The sequence below is a fragment of the Agelaius tricolor genome, unplaced genomic scaffold (genome assembly GCF_023055355.1).
Source record: "Agelaius tricolor isolate 1412-34295 unplaced genomic scaffold, bAgeTri1.0.p SCAF_26, whole genome shotgun sequence".
Taxonomy (NCBI): Eukaryota; Metazoa; Chordata; class Aves; order Passeriformes; family Icteridae; genus Agelaius; species Agelaius tricolor.
Genome location: NW_027269286.1, coordinates 6301109 through 6316266, shown reverse-complemented (window position 1 = coordinate 6316266; position 15158 = coordinate 6301109). Strand labels below are relative to the sequence as shown.

The following is a 15158-nucleotide window of genomic DNA, read 5'->3' as shown; positions in this document are numbered from 1 at the left end:
CTTCTGGTTTATTAATCACAGAATTATTAAGGTTGGAGATGTCTGAGATCATCAAATCCAACCATTAACAAGCACCACTGTGTTCAATATGCAACTATTACACATAGGACAGCTTAGGGCACCTGCTGCTGAGCAATCTGCAGTTCGGGGATTATTTTCTGGTCCTCAGCTGAACAGGTTCCCTGTGATGGGGCTACAGAGTGAACAGGAAGAATGATAAATGCAAAACTCATGGTATTCACCCTGTGCAACCCAAGATGAGGCAACACATGAGGGAAATCCTAACTCTGACAAAGTCAATGGTCACCTCCTCCTACTGCATTAGGATTTTGCCTCTTTTCTTTTTTTCTTTTTTTTTTTTTCCCTGTTTGGAACTAAGCAATCTGTTATGCCAGGAATGGTGGCTGGGTTCATTTTGCAAAACATAGCTAGGAATGTCACAATGCCTGCCTTCCATGTAGGCACACACAGCTTCAGTATAATCATACAAAAATCCCCTGCTGCTAAGCTGTACCTATATGGAGTTGATTTCACTGTGTCCCTTCACTTGAAGACTTGCTGAAATGCAGCTGTTAACCCTAAGGTATATCTCCTTACAGATCTGAAGACTGTACACTGGTTCAGTAATTTTGTCATTTCATCTGGGAAAGATCAAGTCTGGAAACTTTTTTTTTTCCCTCTGTTCTCTTTAACTTGTAATTACACTGTCTGTGAGAAAACAGAGCAGAAAGGAAATTGCTTCTAAAGGACATGGTAATAAACGTGTCACGTATATCACTTAGCTGGGTTGTGTTTGTTATTAACTCAGAATGGAAGAAGACTCGAGCTGCGGTGCAGGAGCATGATGGACTGGTTCTCCTGAGAGTGCAATTCCAGACTGCACTGATTATCCCACATTTGCACCAAGGGGACCCAGCCCATGCCGTGCACCTCATTAGCTGAGCGAGGGACCTGGGAATCCTATTTCTGTGTACATTTCTCCACAGTTCAGCAGCAGAGAATTCCCTAACATTTCCCTCTTTGATAATTTCCACTGACTGAGGATACGACTAATTTTAATTAAACCGATATGTACTGAGGATTACTCCTCTGACTTCACACTAATGCCAGCCAACAGAGGTGAAAATCCTCCTTGTGGGGACTCCTTCTTGAGAGTTGTCAGCTCCATGAACTTCAGCTGTGAGGTTCACCTGTGGAAATGAACCTAAAGATGTTGGCTTGATGGTGAATCTCAGACAGGACTCACAAGGTAGTGAATGCAAACACTCATAAATTTCCCTGTAACCAAGATTTCCCCTTTATGTCTTCAAAATGTATGTATTCAGGATAGGCATGCTATGCTACTGCTTTAGATCAATCCCAAGCTGTAAAATAGAGATAAATGTGTTGAACAAGTAGCTGCTTTACTTGTGTTTCCCACTACTTTGCATAAATGAAATGGCTAAAAGCAGCTTGGATGTATAGTTGAATCTGGCCAAAGGTTGTCTGGAATTTCCTGTTGGAATATATATGTTCCTATATAGATAGACCATGGATGAGCAACCAAGCATCTGGGCTTTTGGCTAGCACTGGAGCTAGAGAATTGTATTGTGGACATCCTTAATTTTTATCAAAACCCAAGGTAGTCCCGCTCAGAGGTGCGAAAGTCAGGCAGCTGCACCAGGGCATGCAGAACAGGCACTCCTGAGCTTTGAAAATGGGGGGAGCCATCCCAAGACACTGAAATAACTCTCAGATTTAGGGAGGACTTTCAGGTCAGCTGGGCTTGGGTCATTTCAGGGGGTTGAGTGCAGGACCACTGCTAAGTGAGGAAACATGCTGTGATCGGGGCTGGGTCACAGTGACAATCAGATCAAATGGGGCCAGTTTAGTCTCTGTGGCCAGTCCTGGGGCAAATACTACACATCATCAAAAAAAAACCAAAAAAACAAACACACATATATCTGTAGCTCCTCCCTGGTCACATGAAGCACATCTCTCAGGGCACATATTTTGAAAGCTGTATATTGGCCTTTTTTTTTTCAGGAAATTACAAAAGCGGCATCCATTCACAAAATCTCTTTCTGCCTGATTTAAGTTAATAAGCTCCACCAAGACAGCAATTATTGTCCTGTTTGGCTGCTGCCTGTATCCCTTATGTGTGTGTATATTATTGTTATTTATCAGCAATCTCCTTGGAGTTATACAGTGACACAGGATTATGACATTCGCTGCTCCCAGAGCTTGCTATACCAATTACAAACAAATGATCAGCAACAACCATAACTACAGAGCTTCTGGTACAAGTCAGCCAACATTTGAGCTGTGGTTGGGGATTCAAAGAATCAAACTGTGGCTTGTCAGATTATCAGGACCTTGAGTTTTTATATGATCCATCAGAAAAAGCCAGTGCTTTGGCTAGAGCACATTTGATGCACATTCCTTTGAGGATGGTTTTCCTTGTTTGGTTGGGGCTTTTTTTTCCCCACACATGGCATTGGTTTTAAAGCATTTAAGTGGTGATTATCCCTTATTTTCCTCCTTTATTGGCAACAATGAATTGTGGGGATAAACAGACTATATGCAATGGTTAAAAAAAAAATAAAAGCACATTTCTGAGCTAAGAAAATGAACTGTGGAGCAAAGACCATGGTGCAATTACACAAGCTTATTCACTGATAGAAGTAAGTGCTGTGGCAGGCAATTATTTCCAGATTCTACCATGCAAGAAAGGCAAACTGTTTGCTGGAGAGCATTCATGAGGGTCAGATGATGGAGGGAAAGGCCAGGAAGACAAGAAGGAAAGCTTTCACATCCCTTTTTCAAGCTGTCACATGAAAGAAATGCCTGTAGTAACATTCAGTGAATATGAACAGGGGGATGTTTGCAAACTGCCAAAACATCCCCCAGTGGGGCAGAGAAAGGAGAGAAAAGAAAATTATCATGAAATAAAACAATAGGAGAATTGTCACCATTTTGTGCTATTTTTGTCATCTGGAGCTGTGGGAAGAGAAGCAAGCTGTGCCTATCCAGCATGTTCTACCCTGGTGCAGCTGTAGCTCCTGCACAGACTCCTCACGTGCTGCTGGGGAAGCACATCCCAATGATGGTGATAAACCTTGATGGCAACAAGGAGAAAAGGAGAGAGCAGAGTTAACAAAGGTATTGGACCTGACTCACCACCACGTGAGGTAAACAACAGTGTTAAAAACATGTGCCCTGAGCCCCATCCCAGCTGCAAAATCACCTGGGCTCGTTTAGAAACCACACTGGTCCTGGTAGCACGTGTGCATACACCAAATTAGCCACATATTCTCACAGACTTCTGCTGAGCTAAGACTGTTGCTGGTGGCTGCAGGACCCCCAGATGATGGCATCTGCCCTGGATGATGGGCAGAGACCAGCCCCTTGGAGGGTCTGGAGTTGTTGTCCCACAGTGACTGCAGGGGGGACCCAAAACACGCACGTTTCTACCAAAGACACCAAGGCAGTGGGGTGGCTCTGGAGCTGCTGGCACATATACCACCATCCCAAGGCTCAGGCAAGCTGGGACCAGCACACCACTCCTGTGGGCACAACAGCTCCATTAGCCCAGGAAGCTGCTCAGGATTAAATGAAGCTGCAGAGAAAGCTCCTCAGGAAATGCAGCCACTCAGGCATAAGAAAGCGGGTCCTGCTATCTACAAGCAATGGGCTGAAAAACAGGAAACAGAGGTCAGGAGAAGACAGCCAGTTCTCATATGGCAGAGTGATAGCAGTGACCTTCCACCGGGGTCTGCCTCTGTGCAGTGACCTCGGCTGCTCAGTCCTTCACAAACGGCCTGGAAAAGGGGTGAGGAGGGAGGGGAGAGAGCTGGCCACTGATAAGGAGCTGGCTGAGGACAAGGACAGGCTGTGAGAACTGCAGACGGTGAGGGGTCAAAGGGCAGATCAAATTCAACACACACAACTGCAAAACTAGGTATTTTGAGGGGGAAAAAAGAGTCCTGGACTCACATGGGCTCTGCACAGACCACTGCTGGTCCAGAGGCGGGTCCTGTGTTTAGTGTCCACCAAAGCACGAGCTCAGCCCTTGGCAGCAGTCAAGAAAGCAGGTCAAGCACTAGGAGCCTGCAGGAAGTGAGCAAAGATCTCAGAGCCTGGCAGGAGAAGAATTACAAACCCTGTCCTCCCTCCTCCCAAAACATCTGGCCACACATGGAGATGGATGCTGGGCTGGATGTGAAACCAGTCTAACCCACACAACCTGGCCTTCTCCATCAGCCATGCTGTCACCTCAGTGCACATCCAGGGTGGGAGGTCTGTGCACCACTCAGTGTCACAGACACAGCCTTGCTCTCTCTACACCCAGTAAATGAGAAGGCATGCAAACAATATGAAAAGGAGGCCTCTACACCTTACCACAAAGATAGCTCTGTCCCAATCAATAACTGACCTTTTTCCCAGCCCTTAACAATGGGATATAAAATGTCAATAACCAAAGCAAACACCAGAATACCAGCCTTGGGAAGATCCATCACTTTCCTTGTTTGCCAGCCAAAAACTGGCCTAAAAAGCATGTAGCAATAGGTTTATTGCTTTTCGGTTGTCAATAACAATCTACATTATTTACAGTAGAAGTCACCTGGCCATGGAGCTATGCCATGGGGCACCCTCTCTCTCCTGCCATCTTTAGTCATACTTTCACAATATAGATCTTGTTGCAGGGCTACTGCAAGCAGCTGGACAGTTTGCCATGTGTTTTCTTGCTACAGCTTGAAATAATTCCTGGGGACGTGTTACATCCTGAAAGCTGAGACAGCCCCAGACCAAAGCAGCCAGTGAGCCCGCTGCACTCTTTCAGGAACTGGTTTGTGTGTCACAAGCAGGCAATTTACACCAAAATACTCAAGATTGTGCTCACATGGGCTTGAAACAAGTAGTGCTTGTCACAAGAAGAAAGGGGTTTTTACTTTCATCTTAGATGGTAACCTTGCTTCTTCTCCCAAAATCAGAAACTGACACCTCAGGGTTTGGTAGCACAGTGTGCCAAGATGTCAGCAGACTCTACTGCCCAGGGACAGTAAGGAATGAGGCAGCTGGGAGAGCTGGTAAGGAAGACACAAGGAGAATGCATGGAACAGGCATGGAGCCATAGTGGGACAAGCATTGGGGACCACTGGGGACATGCAGGGGGTTTCGTGGGATGTGGGAAGGGTGTGGGAAGCATGTGTGGCACATATAGACACTTAAGAAGGTGCAAAGGGACAGGTGGGGTACAGGGGAGGTGCATGGGGGGGCACAGGAGACCCATGGGCGTGTGGTGGGGCATGGGGAAGCATGGCAGGACATGTAGGCAAACATGGAAGGACAGGTGTGGAAAAGTGGTCACATGTCCTTCTCCACAGCAGGACACATGTGTAGAAGTGGTGAGACACATGGGAGAGCATGTGGAAACATGAGGGAGACACAGGGGTTTGGGGGCCAGGCACGGCGTGACACAGGTGGCAGGAGGAATGGGGGTCACAGAGTGGGGACACACTGGGGATTGAAGGGACCCACAAGGCTTCTCTAGGCAAGTGTCCTCACCTCCCACAGGGCCCCCCTGTGTCCCAGTGCCACAGCCTGTGGCGGGCAAGGGGACGCAGGGGAATGTGCACACTTCAAGGGCCAGAGGAACGAGCCCCTTCTGCACCAGCCTTCCATAGAAAAGGCGGGTGTGAGAGAATTATACCCAAAACACAGAGATAACACTAAGATATGTAATTATTTGTGCATACGTACTTACAACTAGTTAATATATAGATATGAAATAAGAAAGCAAAGATGGGCAAACTGTGGATCTGGAAGGCAAGTGTGAAGCACAGTGAAATCCCCACCCACCGGGGAGGAAAAGTAGCCCAGCCCTGGTAAGGCGATGCTGAGGTGGTGTGAGGGTGGTGGAGGGCATTAGGGGGGCTCTCTGAGGGTCACTCAAGTATGCTCCCCTGGGGCCTGGAGAAGGCAGGGCTTCTTTTTCCCAGACTTCCTCTTCAAAAGGGAGGAAAACCTCCTGTCTGTTCATTGCAAAGTGTATCTCTGACCCAGTGAAACCAGTAGAGGAAGTGTCAAGCCACACCCTGCAAAAAAAACAATCCCGTGTGAATGTGTACGTCTGTATCTGTGCACAGATGGCTCAGGGCAAGGGAAGCTTTGTGGCCCAAGGGATCTAAAATCTGCCATGTGGCTGTGGGGCGGTGCCCAGGCTCAGACTCCGGCCCTGTTACATGGGCTGAGAGCCCATCTGGCCCCAAAGGGCCACCAGCTCTCCAGCACTTGGGCTGCCAAAGCTGGCCACATCCAAAACCTGGCTTATGAAGGAGGGCTTCTAATTCCAGCCTAGTGTGCCTCAACTCAAAACTAATTTACAGTTCTTCCTTGGTCCAAACCTACCAAGAAAAGGAAACAGGTGGAAGGTGCACAGATGTACTCCTTTCCCTTCCCTCCATCCCAGCAGTGAAGTTTTCCCCAGGCAGGCAAGGAGATTTTCTGGTGTCCCAAGGGGGTGGAAGGATGTCACCATGATATTTTCTGAAAAATCCCTTTGCCAGGATTTTTCTCCTGAGAAGCTGAGAAGCCTCAGAAAAGAAATGTAAACAATAATTATCTGATTGCTTGGAATGTGGTCTGGAGGTTGCTTACCAACAGGTGCATCTTTGATTGGTTCCGTGTGAATTGTTTTAACTTAATGACCAATCCTAGTCCTGTGTCAGACTCTCTGGTCAGTCACAGGTTTTTATTATTCATTCTTTTCTAGCCTTCTGATGTCTCCTTTCTCTTTCTTTAGTATAGTTTTAGTATATAATTTTCTTTTAATATAATATGATATCATAATATAATAAATCAGCCTTCTGAGAACTTGGAGTCAATTCTCATCTCTCACCTCATCCTGGGGACCCTCACAACACCACAACAATTGGTGACCACAGAGGGAGACCCATAGCCAGAATTTTTCTGTGGCCAGGCAGAATGACCCTCTTCACCATGGTAAGTGGGACTCTTCCTCAGATATGTTTAGCCACAATCCAGCTTTACTGTTGAATTGTCCTCACATCTCTGATGACAAACTTTAAAAGAAGTATGTTACAGCTCTTGGTGTTTTCCAGTCCTTAGGAAAAACTTGTTGATTTGCTTTTCTTAAAAAAATGCAACTCAAAATCAGCTATTACAGGCTAATTTAGCCCACACCATTCCTACAGCCTGGTACCTTTCTGATAACACAGCGTGAGGGTTTGGGTGGATTTGTTTTTCTCGTGTTTACTTTAAATCAAGTCAGTCTGTTTTTCTCTTTCACTTCTGCAACTCCTTGATGTATGAGGCAGCATTTTAGCTCAAAGTGCCCCCAACTAACTGCAGGAGCTACCACTCACAGCATAAACAGCCTGGGATTCTCCACTGCTGCCCCTGTCTCCTCTACCCACAGCCCCACGCAGCTCCAGGTCTCACCCCTTGGAGTTAATGTGATGTTCCTGCTGCGTTGCCTTGTGCTGGTTAGTGGGACTTTACACTCCCTGCACCAAGACTGTGTTTGAAGCTCAATTTCCATGCTTGGCATCAGGCAGGCACCATGTTGCCCTCAGTGGGAGGGGGACCAATGCGGGTGACACCCCTCAGGTTGATTGCTCCTGACCTCCTTCCCTGCTCAGCAGCTGCCTTGGGGACGGGGTGGCTTTGGCAGCTGCCAGCAGGGACCTGCCCCAGGACCTGAATCCGTGGGGTGGGTACCCAGAGTGGGGGGAGAGGAAACAGAGGCTCTTGGAAGGCTGAAATTAAAAATGGCAAGGAAAAGGAAGAAGAAAGGGAAGCCAAAGTAGAAATTGAGAGCTCTGGAGCTGGGAGAAGGAGTCAGTCTGTTACTCTGCTTTTACTCTGCCGCTGTTAATCTCTACCCACTGAACGAGTCCAATTAGTAATTATCAGTGTATGCCAGCTGTTATTTCAGTACTGGCAACACCTGCATTTAGAGAACATCTGTTTTTTCTGTGAAGCTGCAAGTGCTATAGTTAACATATTGGTATTTAATGTTCTTTGGTTTGGTTTTTTTTTTCTTTTAAATCTTCAACCTGTTCTGTAGTGCTGTGCTAGCAGTACACATGCAAACGAAACTCAGCAGTTCAAAATTACTATAAATTAATGAACTTCTCCTTTCCACGTTTGTCCCCAGCCTCAGAGCCCTCCTGCCTTATGCTGCTTCATCGTACTCACTCAAAATAAGCCCAATAGAAGTTGCAACATCTTAGCACATTTCACATAAGGCTATTCCTGGCACATGCTGAAAAGCATCTATTTTAATGTGACTTGGGGGGGGGTGGATAAGCCATTTAGCCAGTTTTTGGGAGGAGGTGCCTGTATCAATAGCAACTGAAGCATATCTACAAGAGAAAAAGAAGAAGAAACCTCCTGAGAGAGAGAGATGCTATTGAGTTGTTGAGGCTTTCAAATCTCAGGGCATCTTCTTTATTTATAGCTCTTCTGTGACTAAATATTATTTTCCAATTACTATATTGTGATTTTTTCAGTTGGGCTTCTTATCCTTTCTTCGAAGCAATGTGACCACACAGTACTGTTTTTGAGGAGTGTTTGCTGTTTGAGGTTACAAGATGAAACCACAGAGTTCCTTATCTTGTCTTTCTGCATCTGTTTTTACATGAGCTAGCAAAGCAAAAGAGCAAAGCAGTAACAACTGAAAACTCCTTTTTCCCCTCCCCTCACCCATATTTTTGAAGCCACAGGAGAAGTCCCCTGTAGGATCCAGCTGCTGGCTCTCTCTGGTTTTTTTTCTGTCTGCAGACCAGGTAGGAACGTACTTCCAAAGGGTGGGCTGCGAGGGAAAGCAGGAAAGTGGAAAGCAGTCACCAGCCTGGTTCCTCCTGAAACTTGTGTTTGTACCTTAGGAAACAGCTCTGGAAATAGCAATAAAGTTTGATTTGCTACCTTTCCTCCCCAAACTTTCAGCGTTCAATATTTAATGGCTACTAAGTCTTGACAGAAAACATGTCTGGACATGAAAGCTGGTGGGAGTTTGCTCAGTTCTTGGGATCCTGGGCAGCAGTGCAGGGGATTTGGTGGCTGTTCTCCCAAGGGTTGTTATCTGGTGTTGGGAGGGCAGTGACTGTCACTGCTGCCATCTGGAATACTTTAATCGCTCTCAAGGGAAGACTTTTGGGTGAGCCCCGGTGACAAAATCTGCTCCTGTATTTCTAGTTTTAGGTTACAAGCTCATTAAAGACTTCTAGCAGGGATGAACTGGGCCACCTTTTCAGGCAGGGATGTGGGGCATGGGGGACTGGAACATCTGGTCCCTGAGCTGTACTGTGCTCTGCTGGTATACCTAGAGGCCTTTCCAACTCACTCAAGCTTCCACAGACCTTGAGTTGCTTTCAAAGGCATGTTTTACATGTTCCAGTGATCAGGCTGGGTGTATCCCAACAGTTTCTACACAACTGTGCAGGTACAAATCACTGTGAAAGGCTATCTCCTTGCAAGGGTTCAGTGAAGTCTGGCCAAGCTGGGAGTGGTGCTTAAGGACAGCCATACTTGGACTGCTGTGGCTTTTTTATCCTGTGACCTTTAGCTAAGAGGGAAATTAATTAAGAAACATTATAAATAGCTTCTTAGACATATGTCTTAAGTTATCATTATCTCCAAACTATTGCTCCATGTCACAACGAGGTGCCCAGCCATTTCAGGGATACTTGGGCAGACAGCACAAAGCTGCCTCTTGTGCTCTCTTCCTGCATGTTCATCACACTGAACCAGCCCTGTAGGAAAACAAAATCTGCCCCAGAGCACCTGGAGCACCTGGGATGCCGAGGAGGAGGAGGAGGCAGTGGAGGAGGCAGTGGAGGAAGAATTGAGCACAGGAGCTCAAGTGTGTTCTGGTGGAGATCAAGTCAACAGCTCATATCTGACTAGGTAGCGTCCTATCCCTAAGCTTATGGTTGGATTTCAGAGACAACACAATTTTTCTAGCATGAAATGACCTCCTCAATCAACAGACTGATTTATGAGCAAAAATTTGCAGTATTGAACTCTCAGGGATGTTAATTTTTTGTGCACAGCCTCCAGCAAATCTCATGGAAATTTTGCCTGAGAAACAGAGTTAGTGTCGCTATCTGGAGACCCAACTTGAAAAGACAGCACTGATAATGACATAGGTTTAGTGCTGTCTCTCAGAAACTCCAACTTTAATAAGATGGCCGGGACAGCTGTGTTTAGACAAACATTTCCTGCTGGCAGAAGCCATTTCTGAATCACTTGTCAAGCTCCATGTAAGTCCAGGAAGCTTCACCCCAGCGGGTGACTTCTCACTGCTCAGCCCATATCTAAGTCTAACCTGAACCCTGCTTCTCCTTCAGCTTCAGGCCATTGCTACTAACCTGCCACCTTCAAGAGCAGAGCAACAGCTTGCTCTTGTTTCTGTTAGTATATGTCTTTGAAAGTTCATTCCCATCCTCATCCTGCTCACCTCTCCCCAGGGAGGACCCTAAGTGACCCCAGAGGTTATATGCACAGGCCTGTATCTTTTATGTATTAGCATGGTTCTTATAGGCCTTCTCTAAATACCAAAGGTGAAAAGCACACACTGCATCTCAGGTTGGCTGCTACAGATTCATTACCTCGTGGCTTTTACCCATAAACCCTTTTTCTTAGAATGATAGTGTGGTTTGGGTTGGAAGAGGCTTTTAAAGATCACCTAATTCCAACCTCCCTGCAGGGACACCTTTCACTAGATCAGGTTGCTCAGAACCACATCCAACCTGAACACTTTCAGGGATGGGGCATCCACAGTTTCTCTGAGCAACCTGTGCCAGTGCCTCACCACCCTCAAAGAAAATAATTTCTTCCTTTAAAGCCTTCGCCCCTAGTCCTGTCACTACATATCCTTGTAAAATATTCCTCTCCAACTTTCTTGTACCTTTCTTTTCCTACAGGACCAGCTGTCACTTCTATTCCCAGTGCTTTTCTCCACAACACCTAGCATTCCACCTAACATCCTCTTTGCTGGTAACTGCTCCCTATCCCATCCCCCGGGAGTTGCGTTCACAGCCCCAGGGTCCCATCCAGGAGGGGTTTGTCACGCCCATCCCCAAAAGGTGAGGGCAACCCAAGTTCTTGCTAACAGATCCCTTGGGGTGGATTAGAGTGAAAGGACATTAGACAATCAGTGTTTGCAAATATATAAATTAATATAAAATTAACTCTACATTTATATATATATATATACATAGAGAGAGAGAGAGAGAGAGAGAGTTAATTTTAGAACAATTTCGTTGCAACAGAAAGCAGGCATGCAGCCGTTTTGGTTACTGTTATCTACAGTAATATGTCAATATGAAAGCATAAAAATATCACTCACTTAAGAAAATGTGTAAGGGAAAAGATAGAAAGAGAAAGAAAAGGTAGGAGTAGAAACGTATCACCACCCACGGATCTCACTGCAAGACTTGATTGTTGCAATTTAGTGTCCCTGGGTCAAAGTGATGATCCCAGTCTTGATCTGTTCGGGGTGGGCAAAAAAGCCGTGAAACACAAGGTCCCATGGGTTCAAATACACTCGGGCTCATTGGGAGCACCCAGGCACCTCCCCTGGGGGCGAGCTTTCAGTCCTCTTCAGTCCTCTGGTGGAAAGCCTCAGAAATGAGGCACTCTGGGGTCTTTGATGATTTGTGACACCACATGACAGCTGCCTCTCACATCAGTGCAGTTGAGCCAGGAATGTCCCATCAGGAGGGATGAAAACCCTCAGGACCTTTCCCAGGTGGAGGTGTGGGGGGAGCTTTACAACTGAGTGACTTATGTAAGGGTGGGCATTGGGCATGATGAAAAAGCACCATCCCACCTCACAGGATCTGCCTCTTATCAGCCTCAAAGCCCGTTTGTTGCCTCCAGTTGATTGTTCAGCCCCTCTGGTTCATGCAGACCAAAGGTTTGCCATCACACACCCAAAAGCTCACCTCCTCCCCCTGGGGAGGTGCAAAGCACGCTGCCGCCTCCCCAGATGGGCCATTGTTCTGAGTCATTAACCATTAACATTTTAACATTTCGCCGGGCTGGTTGATTGCAGGACGTGGTGGTGTTGCCTTCCCACCAGGCATGAGTGGTAACCTTCTCCCGTGGGCACTCTTGACACGGCATATCACACCTGAAAGGCATCTTCTTCATAACTATTTCATCTCCCACACTAAGTGGCTTCTCTCTTTCCTTCTTTTTTTAATTTGTGTTCCCCCTGATTCACCTGTTGCATGAGGGGAGGCACTGACAGGCCTCGCAGGAGGCACACCGAGCAGCCAGTGCTCGCTCTCCTCCCTGCTTCACCCCGACTGCTTGGGGACAGAGTTGACACAATTGCTTTTGCCAGTGCCAGGGGACATTTCCCCATCCTGCCCCATCCACATCCCTGCTGTGCCTCTCCAAGGGCACCCAAAATCTGGCTCTGGTCACAGGTCCACATGCAGAGGTGAGCTCAGTGCTCTGGCCTTGCAGAGGTAGAAGGCATCCTTCCGTGTGCCCTCTTTGCCCTGACCCATTTCACTCCCTTTTGCTGCTTTACTTCCTGTGACAAATTTGCTGTGCCGGGTCTGTGGAAAGCAGCTGGAAGAGTTTCATGCCCACACTGTTTTTCTCCTTTATACCGCTCAGCAGGCTTGGATCCATTCAAATCTCCCTTTCTTTTCTTTATTTTTTTTTCATCTTTTCAGTGCAGCTTCCTACAATTTCAGCTTTTTGGCTGACTTGAGTCTTGAAATCTGTCTTTCCTCTTTCCTGTGCTTCCTTCTGCAGTAACCCTTCACATGCCATGGCCTTGCTTTCCACAGGCACGTGGAGGCCTGGTATGAACACCAGAGTGGAAAGCTGCTTGCACCCGACAGAGCCACATATAAGGAATGCCAGGGTGAAAAGTTTTCAGGACACACTGCAAGGTGTGCTGGCTCCATCCTGCAAAGAGGTAAGGCAGGTAGATGCCCTTAGCACCACACAGGAGACTGCAGGCTCTCAGGGACAGGCAGGAAGCAGAGCCATTCCATGTCACAGCTGTGCCTCCGGCTTGGACACCTCCAGTTCTGATGGCACAAATGCAACACACATTTCTGGCCATCTCATGCCTTCTGAGGACTTGCCACAGCCTGATGCAGGAAGGCCAGCAGTCAGCTGCTCTTCCATTTGGCAGATGCCTGTGCAGCTGGAAGCCTGTGGTAGGAAACCAGAGGGATGTCCCACCACCAGCCAGCTGTGCTGCTGGCAGCTGCAAGCTCAGCTGCTGCTCTACAGTTGGACTAGATGACCTTTTCCAGCCTAAATGATCCTACAATCAGCAGTGAAGATTTCACATTATTGGATAACAGAGCAGGATGAGTTATCAGAGGAGAATAGGAACCCTCACTGGGCTTCTACCAACCTACCTAGCTACAAGGACCTGCAACAAAAAGGACATTTTTGCTTTATCCTGATTTAAACCAAACTGGTGAGCCAGCCTGAAGCTAGTCTGATTTCCCTCTGCTCTTACTGAGAAGAATTTTGTGTGTCTATTTATTTCTGGATGCTGTTCACTGTGTGCACACTATCATATGATTCTGTTTGATGCTGGAGGGATAGTAATAATAATAATAATAATAATAATAATAATAATAATAGTTATTGTTATATGCTTACACATACAGTGTGACACTGGCACCCCATTCCCAAATAGCTGGAATCAGACATGGAGCTCAGCATGCTGTTTCCTGGAGCAGATCCCCAAGTACCACATATAACTGTCTCAAGTTAATGCTCCAGATCAGGCAGCTCTTTGGAGTTTTATTTTTGTTTAAGAAACGTATTTGCCAAGAATAGGCGTATTTGCTGATCTGGAATGTTCCTTGGACATTAAACGAGCCAATGGCAAGAATGCAGGAGTCATCCTTGTCACATGGGTCAACCTCATCTCTCTTTTTAAACAAGTCAGGCATTTCCAGCCTCACAGCCCTGCCAGCTCCATGCCCACTTCCCAGCAGCAGAGTGCAGGGAAGACTCAGTGCCTGGCAAACCCAGCCTGGTCAAAAGCAAATGACAAAGGAAAATACCCTTACCAAAAAAAGTAATTTTCTCTTAAGAAATGCTCTTTCCTGCTTTTTTATCTCTGGTTTAGGGCTTTTTTCATATGACTTCATGGCATTTAATTTGTCCTGCATATTATAGAGGAAAACATTATTTTTTTATTCTGTTTCATTTTAAAACTATTAAAACCATCTGCCACTTAGTAAACACTAAAATACTTTCTTTTCTAGATCAAAGTGTCTCCTGTCTGTGTTGTAATGGAAGTTTGACATTATTTTTTTTACAAGACAGGCAGGAGACACTTTGATCAGGTGCCAAACTGTTTCACTACAACAAACAGGCAACACTCTGAGCTAGAAACGATAAGATGTTATTATGCGCCGTGATGATTTCATGACATGTCAGCCATGATGTTAAAAAACTCTACAGAACATATAACTTTAAAAATATCATTGTGAAATTCCAGATTTTTTTAAATTAACAACTTATGAATTGAAAGCATTCCTGTTATATTTTCCCCTACAGATTTAGGACCTTTTTGTAGCATAATTGGCTATTTTTGAGTTATTTTAATTTTGATCAGTATCTTCTGTCAAAACCACTTAATTTGAAAAAATTCTGATGGATTCAACTTAAAAAACTTTTTTAAAAGCCTATTTATAGACTAAATATTATTGTCCCTGTCAGAGAACAAAGGAATCACCTGCTAGCTCTTTTGTCATTCCTAAATAAGTTAATTGCTTGAGGATAATTTCATCTATATTTCTCAAATGCACTGCTCCAACCAGTCCCCCATACAATGTTTGCCTTTTATCCTGGGATGCAGGATGACTCCACAGAGAACCCATGGCTTTCCAATAACATAAATACTGCAGCTACACACTGTGGAAAAACAAACAAGCAAACAAAACCATGCACATTGTAATTTCTATCTTAATTTGCATTCTGAGGAGAAGATGATCTCTTCCATAGTCACCTATGCCAAGCACATGGACACCACAGACAGGCTGGGTGTGAGTATGCAGCCCCTGAACAGGGAGCTGCACGTGGAGCAGGTAAAGTCAAACAGCCTCTCTTCCTCTCCCTAAAAGCAGGTTTCTCCTGCTTTGTCAGCAGGAGCTATT

The 15158-nt window shown here is 45.9% G+C and overlaps 1 long non-coding RNA gene across 1 annotated transcript; it reads left to right on the top strand.

The window, feature by feature from the left end:
- The first annotated feature begins 7322 nt into the window (after positions 1 to 7322).
- On the top strand, positions 7323 to 8945 carry LOC139600305 (uncharacterized). Its single transcript, XR_011682475.1, has 2 exons — positions 7323 to 7487; positions 8724 to 8945. It is a non-coding gene; the product is annotated as an uncharacterized lncRNA (long non-coding RNA).
- Positions 8946 to 15158: the final 6213 nt, after the last annotated feature.